The sequence below is a fragment of the Ammospiza caudacuta genome, chromosome 16 (assembly GCF_027887145.1).
Source record: "Ammospiza caudacuta isolate bAmmCau1 chromosome 16, bAmmCau1.pri, whole genome shotgun sequence".
Taxonomy (NCBI): Eukaryota; Metazoa; Chordata; class Aves; order Passeriformes; family Passerellidae; genus Ammospiza; species Ammospiza caudacuta.
Window position 1 is genome coordinate 6,179,576 of NC_080608.1, and position 20,907 is coordinate 6,200,482.

Here is a 20,907-nt window from a genome sequence, read left to right on the forward strand (position 1 = left end):
ATTTCTGTTTGCACCCCTCCCCAAGTGACAAAAAGGGCACCACTGGAGCAGGCATGCCCCTGGCTGTGACCAGCTGGAAGGGGAAGCGTCACAGACATGTTTTATGAAAAATCCTTTCCTTAGGATTTTTCCTCCTGAGAAGCTGCGAGGCCTCAGGAACAAAATGTAAACATTGATTATCTGCTGCTGTGGGATGCAACAGGTGCATCTGTGGTTGTTTCTAATTAATGGCCAATCACAGTCCAGCTGTCCAGACTGTCTTGGTCAGTCACAGGATTTATTATTCTTTCTTTTTCTATTGTTAGCCAGCCTTCTGATGAAATCCTTTCTTCTATTCTTTTAGTATAGTTTTAATATAATATATATAATAAAATAATAAATCAAGCCTTCAGAAACATGGAGTCGACATTCTTGTCTCTTCCCTCATCCTAAGACCCCTGCAAACACTACCACAGGGAAGGATTGTCCTTTGGCATCACTTACAAAAAGGAGAAGATCATCCCCAAACTGACTGCCAGGCTGGTAGGAAATAGCCTTGGCATGAGCTGGGGCAGCAGGGGAGCTCCCCTCATCTATCACAGGGACATCAATTATATCCTCTCCTGCAGCTCCAAATGGAGATAAGCAGAGACAGTCTGATCATCTGACTCAGACTTGTCCTCTGAGAGGTAGAGTTTCATGTTAGCAGACAGGAAATAAATATTGAAAATATCCTTTTACACTTGCAGGCAAAGGCAAAAGTTACACAGTTCCTGAAGTGGAGCACCTGGTGTCAATATCAGTGGAAATTAATGAGCTGTGCAGCCACCCCGACCTCACAAGCCAAAGAAAAGTTTCTGACTTTGAGACCATTTCTTCTGGCTGTTCTGTAACACCTGCATGGAGACTGAAATGTGAAGAAACCCAGACAAATCTTGATTCATAAAATGAAAGATGTCAGATTTTAAGATCTGATCAGATGATATTATTGTTTGCAGAAACTGTAAACATTTAATAACTTATCTATCTTCAAATTTGATTAAATCCATTACTGTCTCACTACAATGACCTTGTGGACAAATGCATAGATGCAATACGGCAATCACAAGGCAGGGTATGTTACCTTTTGCAGAGGATTCTCCAGTACATGATGGAAAGTAAAAGTTCATTGTTTTGGGGTTTTTTGTCTTGTTTTCATTTTGTTTTTTAACTAGAAGTAAAATATGATTCTCACTGAAAATACCTAAGGAGCAAGACATTTTGAAAAAAACTCCCCACTACAAGGAAAGGTTTCTTTGAGCATTTCAGATCATCTGAGCTGCCACAGGCTACCAACTCTGATGTTCATTCCAAATCTTATTTTTTTATAATACAGTTGTGGAAGTGTTTGCTATAGCAATCCTCAGAACAAAAGAGCACAAAAGATTTCTATTTACTTCTTTAGAATTGTAGCAAAAGCCAGGAAAACAAAGCATCCCTAATGCATCCCTGTAATCTCAGGGAACAAAGGGAAGAGGATGGCACGGACAAGAGGTACAAGCAATGTCAGGATGCCTGAGGTTAGCAACATTGTAAAATAAGCACTGGCATAAACAAGTCAAGGGAAGTGCTTCACATTTAAATTCCTTCAAGCATGTGGCCTTTTCTCCTTATACATGTGCACACATGTGCCTGTAAATGCAGAGTTTTCCAAGGACAGCTGCTTTCACACAACATTTTAATTCTAGAAACCTTTGGTCTTACTCTGTCTTTTAACTCTTCTGAATTTGTGGCAAAACAAGTACATTAAATCAACTTTGAGAAAAAAAAAATGAGAAAACAAACCAAACCAGTCTATTTTCACAGAGTTTGATATCTTTTCCAAAGCTGATATAGTAATGCAAAAAGAAAATTAACCCTTATAGAAAATTGTGATCAAGACAAAACTTGGCTCCAAGCTGGATGTTGTAGTTCTGTTCAGACACAGAAAAAAAGATTCAGAGATAGCAATGTCTCAAAGGTAGGCAAGATTTCATTATCCATTTTCTCAGCATTCTATTCTTACATGTTTGTTATTTTTTTCTATATAAAAAATTAATCCGGAGAACTTTCTAGAGTAGTTTCACAGAAACATAATTTTGCAGTCAGAGAAAATCACCACACCTGAATAAAACATGACAAAAAGAATGTCTAAGCTTTAAGAAACATGGCATGTGGAGTTACCAGAGATCTGATGGCAATCAAGCCTTGAAAACAATCCTACAATGAAGCAAAATAAAAATAAAAAAAATAAATACTTCAATAAAATTGCAAACGCTATTGATCATGAATTTGGAAAAATAAAATATTGAGTCATCCTGCTTAGTCCAAAATAAGGGAACCCAAACAAAGTCAAAAATTTCTTCATTATCTTTTCTGCACTTGCACCTCAAATGGGCATTGGAAAGGAGCAGCCCCACCCCAAGCCAGAACCCTGACCTTGGGTTCCTCTCCTTACCCAGCTGGGCTCTGGTAAGACACAAAAGCCACCATGATAAGGAGGAGAGAGAGCACATTTACAAATTTCTAATCTCTTTAAAGTTTTTCAGCAGTCCTAAATTAAATCCCTTTCACCCTTATCACTTTATCCGTCAGAAAATCCGGAGGATATTTGGATTCAGACGTCCATAGCACCAAAGATCTTTCATTACAACACACAAACAAGCACTTTTATTGAACAAGAACCCAATTACTTAACCCAGTTTCAGATTTCATTTTACCCTGCTGCTTCCACCTCGACATGGACCTACTAATCTCTTCTGACGGGCATTGCTACATATCAGTTCTGATACACAGAGATGATTCCTAACCTCCCTTGCAGAGAGCTATTGATTAAATAAACTGAGATGCCCATCTCAGCTTCTTTGGACCAATGAATAACAATGAGGAAATAAAGTTGGGAGATAGAGACCTTTTTCCCTTTATATGAACAGCATTCAGAAATAGACAGAAAATGAAGGAAAATAATTCAGTAAAAGAAGCAGGAATGGAAACAGCTAAGTGCTTATTGTGCCCTGGATAAATGATTCATTTATTGTATCAGCTAGAGGTTATGCTTCCTTCTTTTCATTTCTCTACTGCAAATTAGTAAACTGTTTCTTTGCTACTGTACTGGATAAATGATGGCATAACTTCAAATTTACCAAGCTGAGGGTTTTGAATATTGGAACAGAAAGATTTCAACCCACTCTGCAGAAGAACTCCACTATGATACGAGCACCTGGTTTTCTTTCTGGCCCCAAATGGTGACAGAACCATCACATGTTGCAAGCATCTATTATCCAGATCACAAGCATAGAGATGCAAGTTTGTTGCTAATGAACACAGGAAACTAGACTAAGTACATGTAGAAAAAAAAAAGGGAGATCAATTATATGAACAAACAACATCTCTCCAAATCAAATCAATTATTAGAAAGAGGCTGTTAGAGCAGACTTCTATTAACTTCAATAACCCCTGGTCTCCAACTCCAATGTGTTAGATACAGCACTCCTGATAAAGGAATGTGCAGCTCACCTGCTTATATAAACAGACTGCTTTCTAATTCACTGGCCAGCAGGAAAAACCACAAGAACCTGAGCAATGAAAAAGAGCCATTGTAAAATATTAGATAAGGATATAATGGATATAAACAAGGATATAAACAAGGAACGTAAAAAAGAAGAGCTGGATAGAACAGAATGAGAGAGGCGAGATCAAAGCAGAGCAAGCCAGAGAACTAAATCTGATCAGCGATAATGTAATTATACCGAAGTAGGAGAGCTCTAATACCACTTATGTCAATCCAGGGCAAGTTACCAAACACCAGTGATCAGGATCACAGAGCTTCTGTGATCAATTCCCTTCAATTACTTTAAGATTCATATTGCTATAGTATTTCTTTTGAGACAAAAAAAGATTCCACACTTTGACCATGAGTTTCTGAATGAAATTTTAAAACAAGGTTTAGAATCAGAAAAGAAATGTGAACAGAGCCTAAACTATTTTATCTATGGAGAAACTTTTGCTTCTATCGAAATATCTACTTATCTGAGACACTTCTTTCATACAAATGTGTATTTCTTATAGAAGTATTATAAAGAAAAAGTAAAAAATTTGTGTTGTCTCTACATTTGTTACATGTCGACAAAATACCTTGTGTTCCAGCTTTTCCTGACACTGGTGGCTATTTTGTGCTGACTTGTTTTGACCCATTTGTGTCTGAAATCGGGAGAATAAATGACTTTCTGTATTTAGTTGGAGTTACAGATGAGTATTTTTCATGGAAATCAAAAAAAAGAAACAAAAAAAAACTTAGTTCAACCACAAGCTGCATGGAAGATTTTTTACAGAAATATTTAAGTCTCATTATTATTTAGAATTTCTCTACAGAAGAAATCCTATCTTTTGAAAAAGTCTATCCTCTTCCTTGTATTTCTACTCAAGATTTTGTCAGGCAGAGAAAGCTACACAGCACAAAGTTTTGTGGACAACTGTTTTCTATGATAATGTCTATCTACAGATCATTTCATAAGATACCTGCTGTCTTTCATCACTATGCAAGACATTTAGCTAATTATAGGTGCATTTGCATCTTCTGTTTACAGGAGTTTGACCCCTTAGGAGGAGCTAACACAACCACAGCAATAAGATACTCCCATCACTATTGAAGATCTGTCATCTATGTTAATCAGATGTTGATGCAGACCTCTCTTTAGCCTGCTTTCCTTACATTTTGTCTTACTTGAAGTCACATTTGTTTGCCCTCCTGCTCCCTCCATCTTTTTACCCACCATGCAATTGATGGCACAACCATTCTTTTATTTTCAAAGCAGTTACATTCTGCATTATTCTTCACATAGTAACAGGGAAAAAAGTTATAGCAGTGGACAGAAAGGAGGTGTCATGGGAGTAAGATTTTTGCTACCACTAAATTGCTAAAAATATGCCTTCCCACCTGAAGAAAAAAAAAGAATTTCTTTCCCATTTGAAAAGTTGTAACTACAAGCAGCACTTACCACCTTCCCAATGAAAATCTACAACCTGCCCAAATGAAAGCAGACTGCTGGTTTTGAATGTGCTGTGTTCTGTCTGCCATCTAAGGTAAAAAGAAGCATATCCAAATGTAAAATAATGGCTATTTTGTTCCAACTCTCTATTTTAGACCTCCACATAGTGTAGGCAAAGTTTCTGTCATAACATTCACACTGTGTTTCTTCCTTTTGTCATTGGACACAGAGTGCCATGTCTTTCATCATATTTGGAAACAAATTACAGCACTTGATTATATTAGTTAAATAGAGGTTGATTGATGTCATCAATGCAAATTAATTATGTCTAGTTAATGTTTCTGTGCCAGATTCCCTCAGCTAATAAAGTGATAGGAAAATGAAGTGTCAGAAAGGACCATTATCTTTTATTTTCAAGGTCAAGTTGTCAATAAAGCTTCAACATGAACTCACTGGGCAGGGACAAGTCTCATTGAAGGAGGCCTTTTAATCACGTTTATTATTTTTGCCAGCATGAATGTATTACCTAAACCTATGGTATTAATCCTCAGAAGCGAACATTAAGCCAAAAACATCTGTTTGTTATCACTGCAGGTCAATGTGAGAAGCTGCAGATCTATTTGTGCATTTGCATGAGGGTTCTAACCCACTTCTGTTTGCCAGTGTCAAACACGAGTCTGTAGAGGTGACCAGAAGTGTCACTCCTGTTCCATCTGTTTATGTGACTGAAATATCCTTCTTATCTACATCGAGTGCAGCCAATCTGCATGTAGGACAGAATCTTCCAGTGGCTTTGCAGTCACTTTGTTATCTCCTTTTCAGAGGTTTTCCTTTTGAAGACGTAACTTTCAGAGTAGGCATAATTTTACTCAGAAAAAATAACTCATGAAAATAATGTGGGTGAACAGAGTTCTTTCCAACTGGTTTTGCCATGTTCCTGTGTTGAAAGACATACATGGCATCCCTTGAAAGCATATGGCCATACATTACAAGGATAGAGTTGTTCATCACAAAAAAGACTTTTGGTTTCTCTCCACCAAGATTCAAGCAAAGCCACTAAACCATATGGACATTTTGTTATTTATTTTGCTGTCTCTCTACTGTGGGTCTGTGTTCACAGATTACAGTAAGAGATCAAATGAGACATCCTTTTAGTATAAAACCTCCCCTTAGCAATAAACTAAAAACCTTGAAACAATTCTAGTTGATAAAGACATAAGAAATTCAAAGCAAACACCTTCAGAAGGATCTCACTGGGCTGTACAGATGGGATGGAAACAACCCAGAGGAAGTCACAGATGAATTTTTCACCTGACTGCAGTCGGTGCATTACATACAACATGGAATAAGATCTCATAAATCTGAAGCTATGGTCAGATGTTCACTTCACAAAGAGCCTCGTCAGTTAAAGATGTAAATTAATCTCTCCAGCTGACTGTCAGAGCAGCTCCTTTCTGAGAGCTGGAGCACTGCCTCCTGTGAGCCCATCCCATCCATTTCAGGAGGGGAAAGCCATGGACATCTCAATGCTGCCTTGAGAGCAGAGCCAGCCCAGACTGGGAATGGCAGCACCACGTTCTCAAACCCGCCTCAGCAGCAGAGCAAGGTCAATGGCACATCCCTTGCTCATGAGCCATTTGAAAAAATGTTATGGATATTTTCTAGAAGGAAGCAGCCTCTCTGCCCCTCATGCCCGAATAGAATAGAGACTGTGTAATCATGGAGGGCTCCATAACAACACTTGATGTTTTTCATAATAAAAATGTTGATACTCAGGATAATATTAGGCCCCTTTCTTTCTACCAAGAAAGTCACTAGCCTCCTCTCTTTGACTTTGCTATTACTTTTTGATTAGAAGTCAGTTGACAATACAGACTGAAATAGAAAGTACACTCAGATCCTGCAACACAGAGAAGTTAAAAGAGCAAAAAAAGAAAAAAGTAGAAAACCCCAAGCCTTTCAGGGCAGAACATGCATACACGCTACTCCTAAAAAAGGCAAAAATAACACAATACAATATAGTCTTTATGCCAACTAAGAGTTTTTCTCCCATTTAACCAGTCACTTTTCTGCCCGGTGCTGCACTTTTATTTTGAACCATCCCATTGAAAATATTCTCTGATATGACCCTTTTAGGAATTAATAATTCATGGAGGTTTCACTGCATGGTACAGTTCTAAGATTAGATAGCACTGAGAGAATCTATTACAGCATAATGTAATAGCCAGTAAAATACATTTTAAAAATTACACTATCTTACTTACAAATGCATTATCTTCATAAATATTTTTATACATATACTGTTTGAAGAAGGTGTCAATAAACAAAAAAGAGACTAGGAAAAAGGGCTTGCCCTACTTGAGCACATTATTCTGTGTACAGGTTCCCCAAACAAAAGCATTTGTGTAGATATATGAGGCACATCCTCATACACATGTGTATACACACACAACATATTAACATTGCATCCACATCCTAGCCCTCTGGCTTGTTCAAACACAGCCCTGAAATGAATGCAAAATTTAAGTGTGAAAGAAAGGAAAAAAAAAAAAAAGAAGGAAAAATACTGAAGTATTTTCCCCTTTGCATTTCTGCTAACACTTTATAGTAATGCTACCTAGAGGGCTGCAACAACCAAAGGCAGTTTTGCCCAGAGGCTGACAAGCTGAATGTATATTTTTATTTTATTTATTTATGACTTGGAAGTGCTCAGCTGTTAATCAGAACAGCTCCAAGATCCTACTGATATCTCTCCCTGTCTAGTTTAATCTTATGGTGTATTTTCATTCTTAACAGGAAAACCATAGGAAGAGAATATCAGATTTATTTCATTGCACGTAGTTGGAAATCTGTGGATACCATGTTCATTGTAATATTATCACTATGAAACTATGAAAGATATTAGCATGTTTTTGACTTCCCTTGATTATAATTAACTGCCTGCTAGAACAAACTTGTTGAAAGTAAACTGAAATGTCCCTACATAACAGCATGGGAACCCACATTACTCGCTCTCAGCATTTCCAGCAAAGCAAGAATAAAACCCAGCCATATTTTTGCACTAAGGTTGAAAAAAACAAGAACAAAACAAGATCCTGTGCACCTATGTCAGCCTCACAATGTTTACAGTTTTGCAAAAAGTTACATCAATGTCAGTGATGAATTACTACATGCCATAATCACATCTTTTCTCTACTTTTTCAGCTGCTGACATCACTAATAGCAGTGCCTTCAATTTAATAAAATTGAAAAGCCATTTTTCCTTCTTTGGAGACACTAATGAAAACCAAACCTTGAGAGAACAGTGAATATTTCTCAGAGCCCACATGCCAAAAGCCGCAATATCCAAATGAGCTCCATGCTCTGTACCCATGAGAGCCTGCACACTTCCTACCACACCGCAGGTCTCACTGAGCTCCTGCCTCTCCCTTGCAAGCACTTCAGGGCAGGGATTTCCTCTGCTCTGCTGGGTCCATGCACCACAGTGAGCAGCAGGCAGGAGCACCAGCTGCTGTTTCTCTAAACAGGGTGGGTGGGCACTCTGGAAGATTTCTTTTGTCTAGTTTCTCTGTTGAAACACACGTTCACTATATCTGGGTTGTGGTTTTCTCTTGGAGATTAATTCTAACATTACAGACAATCCTTTCCTAGATTCAAGTATCAAAGATCTGGTTCACCTACACCTTTGTTTACTGGCAAAGCTGCCAGTCTGAAAGCACCCATGTGGCTGTGGCTGTTTTCTCTGAAAGTGCCACAATAGGAATGAAAATTATCATCCAATTTGATTTATCTACACCTATTTTTCCTTCTGGCTTTGTACAGTTTGAGTTCAGAGACAATCAAGCTAGGCTAAAGAGTAAGTATTCAGAAGCTTTTAGAGAAACCAAAAGACCTTGAACAAAAATCTTACAAACTTAGCTTTTCTCTCTTTTCAAGTGCAAACATCAAAGTACAGCAATATCTATCTTCTTTCATTAGCTAGTTTGAAAAAAAAAAAAAAACAAATTGTGCAACAAGCTTCCATCAAATATCAATTTTACTTAACTAGAAACAGACACAAGAGGTTTTAAGATCCTACCGGCTCTACTGCCCGTTAATACTTGCTTCACCCCAGAGAAGGAGGTGCAGCAGCTTTCCCAGTTTCTGGAAATTATAAAACTGGAGGCACCAAGGCCCAGTAGCAGCTGCTCCCCGGCCCAGCTTGGTCCCAGCTGCAGGCAGGGGCTCCACAGGCTGGATATTCCTCCCTGCAGCAGGGAGCAGTCCCAGCCCGAGGGGAAACCAGAAGGAAACCTGCACCAGGCAAAGAGGTTCTACGGCAGGCAGGGAAGGGGAAGAGCTGCTCAGTCTCCAGCTGCACTAACAGCACCTTCATCTGAAAAACCTTTGGGCACTGTGGATACCAAAGGAAGCGTACACAACCAAACAAGCAGGAAAACCTTACAAGTTTGCTTCTTTATTCTGTGCTGCCTTCTGTGAGCCCTTGAAAGAAAATGAACGATCTGACCATTTGAAAAGTATTTGAGAGTCAGAGTGTTTAAAATTGGATGCTTGGGTTACAGTATTTTAACTTGAAAGATTAATTACTATTTGGAGAGGGGAAGCATTTTTTTTTCTTTCAAGGTTCAGTGCTCAGCTGCTCATTAAGCACAAAATTGCATCTTCACTAATTGCTTGCAAAAGCTGAGAAAAATGGTAAACATTCCTGTAGAACAAGCAGGAGTACACTGCAAAGCACAGCACGAGACTCCCTCATTTGGGAAAGGAAACAAGAAAAACAATAAAAGGAACAAGCCAATATTTTTGAACTCTTCTACAACTGAGTATCATCTTATCCTTATCTGCATGTTCCACAGCTGAGGGATGAAGCGCTGTGCCCACAAAGTCCAACAGCTCCTACAGGACTGAGGTTAGGAGAGGGACCCCAGTCTCTCCCCAGCCCGTGTTCAAGCCCTAAATGGCAGCACAGGAGCTCCCCTGCCATGCAGGCACCACCAGCCCTGGGGCAGCTGCTCTCAGCTCTGGCATCCCAACCCAGGAGAGGACGGAAGGGCATTCCCAGGAGCACCCGCAGGCCATGGGAAGGTGCAGCAGCCTGCCCAGGCTCACAGGTGGAAAGCCCATTTCCACATTTCTAACCAAGCTCCAGCTGCAGAGAGTTGGGAAGTATTTCTAACACAGCAGAGATATGAAATTCAAACAAAGTATAGCTTTGGTACAGCCAGACAACATATTTCTCATGCAAGTAGTGTGAATGAGAGCTGATGCTCATGCATATAAAATAAATTATATTTTTTCTATAAGACATTCTGAAAAAAAACTAATTCTTGCTTAACTACGAAATATTCTGCTCCAGAAGGATTTTTTTGGCTATGAAAACCAAGTGACCTTTCATATTAACATTGATTCAAAATGATATTTTTATTTAATTTTGAAATGTCAATTTGTTTTTTTTAGCCACCAAATCAAAATGAAGTGACATTTTAACTTTAAATTCATTGAAAAAGAACTATTTGCATTCAAATGCCAAACTGAAATAATAATTTTCTTAAAAACAAAATCACTTCTCATTAAATTCTCTTTTTCTAGAAGCTTTTGTTTCTTACATGAACTGAAAAAATATTTTCCTGGATTTTTGTTTCAAAAAATACTGCTTTGTCCAAGCACTAGTTATCGCTGCAATTTCAGTTTATGGATCAAAAAGACAAGAACATTATTACCATTATTAGCTTCAATGTTCAATCCCCAAACAACCAAGCCTATTCTTTTTCACCTGCTCTGCAACTCACTAAAAAAACAAATTCTACATCTACTTCCCCATTACCACCCTGCCCCACTTATAATTTCAAGATAAAGGGGAAATTGTAATAATTCCTTCTGCATTTTGAGAAGGTAAATTTTATTACTTTTGCTATTAAACTCATAATCCTATTAAGGTTTATCTCTCACATGAAATATTGCTCTCTCTTATGACTTTTTTATGTTCAGTAGAAAATTAACAGATAATTCAAAGTTGAACAGCGAAGCAACATCTGTAATGGTATTTCTTTTAACAACTCATCTTTGCTTTTCTTTTTATTTCATTTTACAGAGGTACTTTTTTCTTTTCTCAACTAATTGCTTAGGTATGAAAGATAATCCAGTGCATTTGTGGATACAAAATGTAATTGATGCTGAAGTCAAAAAAAAAGTTCTAAGATTTTAAAAATTAATATCCTAGTGGAGCAATCCCCAATAATGGGAGATATCACACTGTTCCACTATCAAGCTTGGACCAATATCAAAATTCTTCTACAATCTGAGCCCCTGTGCCTTGGAGTACCCAGCAGGCATTTGCCTGTTCGAGGTGGATCCAAAGTCCTGACCTTAATCTTCACGTGTTGGATTTGTAAGATCATGAAGCCAAACAATGAAATTGTTCAATTGTTCAACTTTTTATTCTGAGAACAATGGCCTTGCCTCCTTTGGCTTCTGGCAACAGCTGAGGTATGAGAGGTTTAATGCAAACTTCGGACTTTCCTCTTGTTTGTTTGGGGTTTTTAAAAATATTTTATAAATATCTGTACCACACACAAACTGAATGAGTGCTTCACTTTGGCCCATATTGCTTTCCCCTAAGGAGGAGCCACAAGCCATATGAATGCTCTTGGAGAAATAAAAAGCTCAGCAAGATGGGCTGCTCTGTGTGTGTGCATGATGCTATTATTTGGTGATGCTGCAAAGAGAGGATTACGAATTTAATCTCCTGGAGAAAACAAGAGAGAAAATGGATTAGAAGAGTAGCTGGGAAGGAAAGCACAGGGACAAAAAACCCAAACCCAACCAACCAAACCACTCCTATGGAACAAGCTTTCTTCCAAAGAAATGCTCTGAGTTTCATTAAGCTAAAGTAAAAGCAGCGGGGGGGAAGGGAGGATGGAGGAAATAAAAGCGGTATTATCATAAAAGCACTCTAATTTCCACACAAGAACAGCTATGGAAACAGGCCGGTTCTCAAGGCAAATGCCAGCAAACGTGTTGCCTATTTGGTCTGCAGTTCTTGTAGCTCAGTAATAGTGCAGTTAATTGAAGTGAAAACAAACAGCACCTGACTGATAATTGCTGGTGTTGGCCAGAGAAAGTGTGATCCAACCCTTCCTGAGCCATTATCACATCTTTCTCAGCCCTCCTTTGTTTGGCTCTGACAGGACTCTGATGGTAAATGGTGTTAGCTCATTTCCTTATTATTTCTCAAGGATTAAAGCAAGTGGTCCTCACTCACTAGAACTTCTTCCCACAATTTTAATTGTTCCTTTAAAGTTATTAGTATCTTTTATAAGGAAGTACTTGTAAGAAAGTTAGCCATTCGTAAAAATCCTGCATTTTACATAAAAACCACGAAATCGTGTCAGTGTTTTCAGGATGGGATTTTCAAGAGATTGAATTCTAGAAATTCAAGCCCTATTCCATTGCACCATCCTTCATGCTTTATAAACCTTTCCATCTGCTTGGCACAAAAAGATACTTCTTAAAAATGCTCAAAATGTTAATAGCATAAACCCAAAATTATTTCCATAACTATGACCTGCATCACTTGCTCTCCTCCTGGTTAAAGCACAGGACCCCAAATTGAGGGCAGTTGGGATAATTTGGCTCACAAAAATAAACAGACAAACATTGCAGCTGTGTTTTACTTCTGGCCTTATCCTAGAAGAACTGGGCTGATGCCAGCTTTTCTGAAAGGAAGGAATCAAGAATTATTTTCTGTGTGATTAAAGCAACAAAGTATTAAACAACACCTGAGCATCACATGGAGCAGTTTAAGAAAGACTCGCCTATACCTTTACATAAATCATACTTGGAATTTACCTGCTTCTAAATGCCTGAAAATTCTTTCATGATGAGGTTCTTTCCTTCTTCCTACTTTTAAAATGCCCCAGGAACTGCAGAGCAGGCAGAACACCTCGCATCCACTGCTGAACACATTTATTTATTACCCCGCACAAGGTATCCTGCCCCAGGAAGCCACAATGATTGTATTTGTCAGGACTGGTTTAACTTTCCTTGAGGTTAACAGCAAAACTAAGCCTACAAAACCAAGGAATTTCTGGAAAATGGACTGAACTGGAAATGTTATTTCATTAACGGATTTCAGCTGAATAGTGTTGCACCAATCCTGATGCTTTAAAAGATTAACATTTTAAATACAAATATTAGCTACTACTAAAATTATCTTTTTTTTTCCTTAATTCTGCCCTTGGAATCTTTAAAATTGATATATTTCAAATTTAGGAAATACTGATTTTATGACTGTAAACACAATCATTAATAGTTTTATACAGTGACAGGGTGAACATATCTATTTAAACAAACATCTGGACAAACAGGTGTTTGCTCATTCAATATCCTATTAATAATTCCACTTACTTCTCTTTCCTGCTGATGCCAAACGATTTGTGAGGGATTTAAATCACAGTGGTATAAAGTGTCACCTGCTGATATCAACTTAACATATCTGAAATATCCAAGGCATCCAAGTTTATCGTGTGTCTTGAGCAAAAGTTCTGTCAAATACTGTGACCTAATTCCAGTCAATGTTGGAAAGATCTCAAATCAATACTTCAGTAATGCAGAGATGCATCCATCACTTAGCAGGGGACACTTTGTCATTTCATCATAGTCCAGTCTCCAAGTTTCACAGTTTGCTTTGAATTGTTTCAAGGAGTGGGTTTGTTGTTTTGAATTTTGTTTTGCTTAGTGATACTTTTATTCCAAGGCAGAAAATCACAACACTTGGGAATAACAAAACTTTCCCCACTTGTTCTTTTTATTTTTAGAAGTATTATTTGACTAAGCATACTGGCCAAATGCCAATCAAAGTAAAATTAATTATTAAAATAATTACATTCCCTGAATTCTGAATGAAACTTCACCTGCATGCACTGACCCTCTGAAAGCACACAGGTGAAGTGTCAACTTCTTATTCCAGAGGTGACTGCACATTAGTGCAGTGGCAAGTGACTATTGTATATTTCTTACATTTCTTACATTATTTAAGTAAGAAATTCTTACATATTGAAGGAAGAAATTCCTACATATTTAAGTATTGTTATATCTTGCAGCTTAATCAATTAATTGTTTCTAATAGGAGATCATGAGATGAATGATAGTGTGACTAACCACAAGGATAAAAAACTATTTCTGGGTTAAATTTATAAATGTAAACACAAATCTGTTACTCAAGGCAGGAGAAAACACAAGTTTTCCTGGACTACTGACTTTACACAAGAAGAAAGGTGACAAAGTTTTGTTAAAATAAATCATGAGAGATATTTTGGAACAGCAAAAAAAGTCAGTTTAAGTTCAATCAATCTGAATGCTGAACTATATTCATTAATTCTAGATTCATTAGTTCCTCTGCAGATTATTTAAAATAAAATAAAAATATAAATACTTTTAAAAGCACTTCTTCTGCTATGAGAAAAGATGGTCATATTTGGTATACAATAGAAGTCAAAAAAGGACTGCAGACAGCACAGCTCAGAGTGGAAGGGTTGATGGCAAACGAATAATTGAAAATTAGGCTCACAGAACTGGACTTTGATATGAATTAGAGAATCAGGGAATAATTGAGATTGGAAGGACTTCAGGAGGTCATGCCCACAGACAACAGGACAGATTGCAGTACCAGTTATGACACGATGGAATTGGTTTTTCTGAATAAATTGTCTGATTTAATAGGAACTAGGCATAAAAATAGCATTCAGCAACTCAAGTCATCACACACATTCATTGAAAATGTAAAACAATGAAAAGAAAATCCTTTCTCCTAGACTGCCAAATTAAATAGAAATAGAACTTCTGTTATCACCAGCAAACAAAAGATGAAAAAGCTGGACCCTCCCACTTACACAGCTGAAGTGACTGAGTCTCTTTAGGGTCAGCATTCAATTTTTCTATTTCTTAACAGAGGAAAAGGGTTTCCATGGATCTAACAAACTAAAAAACTCTGCATTTTGACATCAAGCATTTTGTCTATTAATCCTCTTGATGTATTTCTCTTGCAGCACTTTCATTTCAGCAGTAACATGGTATCTCTTACAAATATCTGCACTGTAACAGAATCACTGTCAAATTCCAAACTTTTCTACAGTTCAGAGTAAGTTTGAAGGGATGACAGTTTTCAGAAGCTTGTATTCATTTGGTTTTGTTATTTGTTTGGCATTCATTTAAACATGAAATGAGTTCACACACCATGCAGAAATAATTTACACTGAAATATGAAGGCATGCATTTAGGAAGGGATAGTTCACCTTTGCAAGCACAACTCTCTAAAGGTATAGATTTAAGAATTCCTTCCTTTCTGTAGAGTTGCACATATGAAATTCTTATGTCTGGGCCTCCAGATCCCCTGGGACTGCCACAAGTTCAGCACTCCATTTATAAACATAGAATAGTCCAAAGAAGAGATGACCTACAATATTTTCCTTTATACTGTTTTAAACTATTTGAAGCAGCAGCTTCCTCCCCTCCTCAGTTCATTGGCAGGAAAAAAAATGCTGCAGCATCAGGACTAAGTATTATAAACCATGATGTGAAGGTTATTATCCAAAATCACAGAAGGCAAAATAAGACAGAGCTACATAAGCAGTGCTCTCAAAACCTTCCCAAATATAGCATAAAAAAGAGCATAATTTTTATTTAAAAAGAACCAGTAAAAAATAGTAAATTTGGATGCAAAAAAAACAGTGATGGAGGAACATAGCATGGTCCTCCAAAGAGAAAGGATGGGACATTGACAAAAAATCCCTGTAGTGTGTTCTTTGAAAGGCAAAACACAGTGGAGTCAGTTAGGTGTCTCCTGAACATTCTCCTTTTCCACAGGAAAAAATATTATTATATTTGTCTTTCTAGGGCAACATGCTCAATTTTGGCATCACTAACGATGCCAAAACCTTCACAAAATGAGCAGAAACACAAGAGGATAAATAAAAGTAGATCTTAGAATGCCTGGATTTCACACACCACATGCTGACTCTGACTGTCTGAAATACTGACTGCAGGAAGATTTACAGCATTGTTCATGAAGTTGCAGAATAAATTCAGAAAGCAGAGGAGATAGTAACAAAGTAATAAAAAGAATTAAAGCGCTGCTGAAAGGAAGATGGAACTGTTAAATGCAGTTACTGAAAATGAAAAACAGCTGAATGTGTCAGATTGCAGAGAGCTACATTTTATAATACAACTTAAATAATCAGATATTCTTACCAGAAGGAGTGTTGTATTTGATGTACTCTGATGAGAACCAGCTAAGTTTTCTCCTGAAAGAATATAAAATGAAAATTATGTCAGGAAAAGGCAGCTTGAAAATTCCCTGTCAAAACAGAAATGTTTTAGATTGTTTATGCAGCATTAATATGGATTCATTCAGGAATAAGTATTCTTAGTTATAACAATATAACATAATATTCTTTTTAATAACAGTCTTATTCTGGAAAAGGCTTTTTCAGCAAGCTCATGTTAAGACAGACATTTTTACAAGTGCAGAGCAGCTATTATACCTGCTTATTTACTATTTCTACTACAGAATCTCTAGGATTCCAGCTGTGGACAGAGAGGATTTTGTGATACTACTAGAAAGACATAAGATGATATAAAAACATATTCTTTATGTCAGAGATTTTAGGTGAGTAGAACTAAGCGGGAAGTGGAAATCACTGGGCCTAAGTAAGCACGACAAGAATTTCTAATAATTTTCTAAACCCAAATGGTTAGTTTAAAACACTTTATTCCACGTTAATGCAGGTTAGAGTTTGTGGGCCTGGTTCTAGCAGTTTGAGTGACTGTGCAATAAATGGGGGGGTTTAACACTTTTTCCGTCAATCTGCAACGTAGCAGGCCTGAGGCCTGCCAGGCCTCCATGGCCGTCCGCAGCCCAAGATAGGAAATGCCGAGTCATGATGGCTGGACCCAAGTAACTTTTCCCACTCTCAGACTCTTGCTTATCTCTCTGTAAGAGCACAGGTCACTTTCCTTTTGACTCTTACTATTGGACAATTCCTAAAACCCCTATATCCTATAAAAACTCTGCTTTTGCCCATCTCGGCAGAAGAGCCGTCCCTGAGACCTTCACAGAAGGTTCAATAAAGACATCCCTGTGGAACCTCACCCAGCCTTCTCCTCTCTCTCCCTGCCTCAGCACCTAGCAAGCAAAGAGCTGAAATCACAAAGTGAGCTGATAACCACGGGAGCTGATATCAGCCAAGGTTGCTAAGGTGGCCAAATGCTGGGAGCTGCTTGGGAACTGGGACAGGCTGTGCCGAGCAGGACTGAGCTATCCAGACCCATTGCAGCCCACCAGGGACACCCCAAAACTCAGCAGAGGCTGCATTACTGCAATGAGGAAATCCTGTGGAAAAATCAAGTGATTGGCAAGGTGTGCTGGTGTGTGGTGGTGTTCATATGGGCCCCAGGAAGAGGGAAGAGATGAGAATCTTGACTACACATTTCAGAAGGCTGGTTTATTATTTTATGATATATATTAAAACTGCACTAAAAGAATAGAAGAAAGGATTTCATTAGAAAGCTCGCAAGCAAGAAAAACAATGATAACAAAAGCTTGTGTTTGAGAGTCTGAGCCAGCTGACTGTGATTGGCCACTAATTAGAAACAACCACATAAGATCAATCACAGATCCACCTGTTGCATTCCACAGCAGCAGATAACCATTGTTTACATTTTGTTCCTGAGTCTCTCAGCTTCTCAGAAGAAAAAATCCTGAGGATAGGATTTTTCATAAAACATGACTGTGACATTGGTGGGTTTGAGCACATGACTAATGGCAGCAGAATTTTCCCATATTTTGCCCACTAGTTGCACTAGCAGGAGGCTGAGGCATGAGGCTATTTTATACCCATCAGAAATTGCCCTTTTGCCTCTGTGTCCATCAGCAGGTAGCAGCTCTCATTGTGGGATGGCACATTTGTTTTGTCACGCCAACTTGTTTAATGAAGCAGTCACACGCATTAATGGAGCATTCTGGCAGGGTTCAAACGCTGCCCTCCTGATGCTGGGGCTGTTCTCTGCTCCCTCAGGTAAGGCAGGAACGAGACCTTTGTGTCCACATTTCCTCCTGCAGCAGCAGCCAATTCTTCTCATGCTACAGCCCTTTCTTACCCAAGTGAATGCACTAACTCGATCAGGACACGTGGCTGCTGTCAGCTTGTGACAAGCCACACGTGAAAGCTTCTGCTTAATGGCAAGTGCTCACTTTCTTCCACATAATAACAGCAGAGCAATTCTTATCTTTTCTATAGAGAAACGACTAACAGATGTCAGCTACATTTTTTTCAGTCAGTAACTGGGGATTCCTAAAGTCCATCTTCTATCACTAATTTGCCCCTTTTCACACCTTTGTGCAAGTCACTTGGATGTGTGCCAGAACTCACAGGCTCTCACTCCAACCACCTGTTAGGCTTTCACATCGGATTTCTATTAATTCTCTTTCCTGATTCAAGCCATCGCTACTGATTAAACAAAAGAAACACAGTCACTGATCTCTTGTGAGTGCCTTTCTCCTGGATACAAAAAGATGAAATTTAGGATTAAGATAGATGGGGCTATTATAGTTGTTGACATTGCTTCTGTTGTAGAGCCTTTGCATGTCCCAGTGCTACATTACACTGCACGGAACAGAAACAGTGACACATTTACCACTTCACAATCACCTTAATTTCATATACAATGGCATTAAGCAACCAGTGGTGCTATCCATTACATTGCATGATTATACAACAGGGAAGGTGTATGCAGTGAGGAAATGAAGTGTCCTTTCAGTTTGTGAGAGCAGCTGGTGTTTGTTATCACTGCAGAAATCAAGACGCCAGAGTATAGGAATTTACAGCACAAACCCTTCACTGAAATTCAAAGTCAAAAATGTTTCTGCCCTGGAAACAGTGCTTCTGAGCCCATAAAAGAAATTTCAAAGGTAATATTTTTTCGGTTCCACTACTGACACAGGCTCAATTCATGCTCCTAAATGCAAACTGTAGAACCTCTAGCTCTTTCTGTCCCATGTAGCCTCTGTAGAGTTCAGAACAACTCTACATTTTATTACCATCTTATTGCAAGGGTTCCATACTGCTGTCTCCTTATCACAAAAGTTCCATACCTTCTTGATGTTTCTCATGGACAGTTCCTCAGAGCACTGACTCTTTCTTCTTCACAAAGCAGCCACTGACTCCAGTTCCCCTCTCACCCAGCCACCCCACTCTGTTATAGCCTCTTCTTCTCACTGCTCACAGCTGTGGCCTGTTAAAGCCAGGCCTGTTCCTGATCTTTGATAATTGGCCCAGCTGCACCTCCTTAGGGGTAAGACTACTTTCTACACTATCTTTATTTTCTTATATTCTATCCCCCTACAACCTGGTACCAGCAGTAGTGGATTTTTTAGCCAATTCTATGAAAGGGGCAAAGCTGTGAAAGCTTTACGATATTCTATTTATTTGCAAACATTTGGGGTAAAAAGTTTTTATAGCTTTTACAAATCTTCACAAATTAAGAAATATAAAGCCCTAGCTGAATCAGTTATGAAAATGCAGCCTTAGTGCACTGTGAGAGTACAAAAATTACAAAGGAGCTGTTACCTGATGTATCATTCATATCTCAATTTTCAGACAAAAACTCTCCCAAAAAGATGAGAGTGTCTATACTTCACTAATTTACTGTTAAATTCAACATTGTTTTCATGGTCCCAGTATAAAGGCAAATAATTTGAATCATTCAAGGAGAAGATATCAAATCCTCCAGAAACTCATACATATATGCTTCAATCATAAGCATCCTACATTACATTCATGACTTAAGCAATATTAAGATAAGGATGGCAGTTCAAAAGATTAGGTTAAGTGTGGTATGTCTTTCCCTAAATGAGTACTCTATCTTTGAAAAAGGAATTCAGTCTCTAAAAAGCAGTTTTGTTCTTTAAGATTCTTTTGGACACATGTCAGACATTTGGTGGATGTGGATAACACAAAAGATCAGAACATCTTTTGACACACTAGTTAAAAGAAATAGATTACTTTATTCAAGTGCAGTATAATTATTTTTTAAATCTGTTGAAGCAGAGAAATTACTTTTGTTTGTATTAGAGTTGAAAATGACAGGAAAGCTTCTGTGCAGCTTCAGTGGGGTGGAATGTACTCAGAGAACTGAGAAAATCTGAAACTCTTGGTAGCTTCAGATTTCTAATGCTGCATGTATACTGTAATTAGAATCTAAATTAAAGTGATACACACATAAAAATAAAGCATGGCACACACCAGAAAATGAAAATTTTGATATAAGGAGCATTACAGTCATTAATTTTTTCTAACAAAGGAGTTCTAAAAGCCACACCATCTCTTCTGAAGGTGGCTGGCCTCTTCTAAGCTGATTTACCTAATTCCAAAATATCAACTCACTTCTCACAGGATCCATACAAATTTCCTGCCCCTCAGATAAGCCCTGCAGGAAGATGAACACTTTCAGTTTTCCTTGGACACACAGCAGAGAAGTGGGGCTGGCACTGCCGATGGCTGTGTTTGGGCAGTGCAAGGAGCAGCAGTGGGAGTGCAGCCCCACGTGGACCCCAGCACTGCCCCACTGCCTCAAGTTTAAGCCAAGGCAAGACTACATTACTGTATATCCAGCAGAGTTCTGAACGTCTGAACACAAACTTTTTTCTTAGCTCCAGTGGCTGGCTCCCATCACTTTGGGATCTGCCCTCTCCCCTCACATTCAAGAGCAATTTCTCTTGTTCTAGCTTATATCTGTTCTCCTCAGCCCTTTTGCTACACCCCTCCAGGAGTCTTCATCTTCTCTATAAAACCCTTTTGAGTAATTGCAAACAGCAATGGGATCCTCCCTAAAGTCTTTCCTTAGAAGAGACCCAGCTCTTCCAGTG

General features: G+C 38.4%; 1 long non-coding RNA gene across 1 annotated transcript; it reads right to left on the reverse strand.

The window, feature by feature from the left end:
• Positions 1–1,982: 1,982 nt before the first annotated feature.
• Positions 1,983–19,185, reverse strand: LOC131564883 (uncharacterized). Its single transcript, XR_009275419.1, has 4 exons — positions 19,135–19,185; positions 16,233–16,285; positions 3,514–3,572; positions 1,983–2,217 (listed from the first exon to the last, which is right to left on the reverse strand). It is a non-coding gene; the product is annotated as an uncharacterized LOC131564883 (long non-coding RNA).
• Between the last annotated feature and the right edge of the window lie 1,722 nt (positions 19,186–20,907).